The sequence below is a fragment of the Mandrillus leucophaeus genome, unplaced genomic scaffold (genome assembly GCF_000951045.1).
Source record: "Mandrillus leucophaeus isolate KB7577 unplaced genomic scaffold, Mleu.le_1.0 Scaffold467, whole genome shotgun sequence".
Taxonomy (NCBI): domain Eukaryota; kingdom Metazoa; phylum Chordata; class Mammalia; order Primates; family Cercopithecidae; genus Mandrillus; species Mandrillus leucophaeus.
In genome coordinates this window covers 650,381-651,189 of record NW_012104998.1, presented here as the reverse complement: position 1 = coordinate 651,189, position 809 = coordinate 650,381, and the positions used below count along the sequence as shown (strand labels likewise).

The window sequence follows — 809 nt, the reverse complement described above, 5'->3', positions numbered from 1 at the left end:
CCGCGGGCCGCTCTTTTGGCCTGCCCGGCCGTCCTCCGGGCAGGCCGCCACCGTTTTGGAGTTCCTCCTCCCTGCACCCCTGTTTCTGCTCAGTGAGACCAGCTTGTGGGAAGGAGCGGCCTCCCACTCACTCACCAACCACTTGGCTGGCAGCACAGCAGACTCTGGGGCTGTCTTGGGTTCCGGGGGTGATAGTCCAGCTTCTGGTCTACCAGAGGAAGAAGGAAGGCGTGTCCCCCAAAGGCCGTCCTTGCAGTAGCTGGAAGCCAGGTGAGGGCGGCTTCAACCACTTCTCAGTCTCTTCTAGTGCGAGCGCCTGCCTTGGCATCTGCCCTTTGCTTGGCATATGCCAAACGTTTACCGGCCTTAATTCACTGAATCCTTACAGTAACCGCTCGAGGTGGGTGTTATCCCCATTTCACCCCCGAGGCAACTGAGGCTCCGTGCTGCGCTGTCCAACAGAAATAGAATGCAAGCTGCGTTGAAAATTGTGATTTCAAATTTTCCAGTAGCCACGTTTTAAAAAAAGTGAAACCGATGATAATTTTAATAGCATATCTTAATCTAATTTATCAAAAATTTCAAGCTATAATTACTATGAAGGTTATTTATTTATTTATTTATTTTTTGAGACGGAGTCTCACACTCTCCCGGGCTGAAGTGCAGTGGCGCGATCTCGGCTCATTGCAAGCTCAGCCTCTCCCGGGTTTACGCCATTCTTCTGCCTCAGCCTCCGGAGCAGCTGGGACTACAGGCGCCCGCCACCTCGCCCGGCTAACTTTTTTGTATTTTTAGTAGAGACGTGGTTT

At 52.2% G+C, this 809-nt stretch overlaps 1 protein-coding gene across 1 annotated transcript in view; it reads left to right on the top strand.

Annotated features, from left to right (window-relative positions):
* FAM177A1 (family with sequence similarity 177, member A1) overlaps window positions 1-809 on the top strand; it is a 47,368-nt gene continuing 46,559 nt past the window's right edge. The window contains exon 1 of the mRNA XM_011995055.1: window positions 1-400. The gene's annotated coding sequence lies outside the window, so the exon portion shown is untranslated. The remainder of the gene's footprint in view (window positions 401-809) is intronic.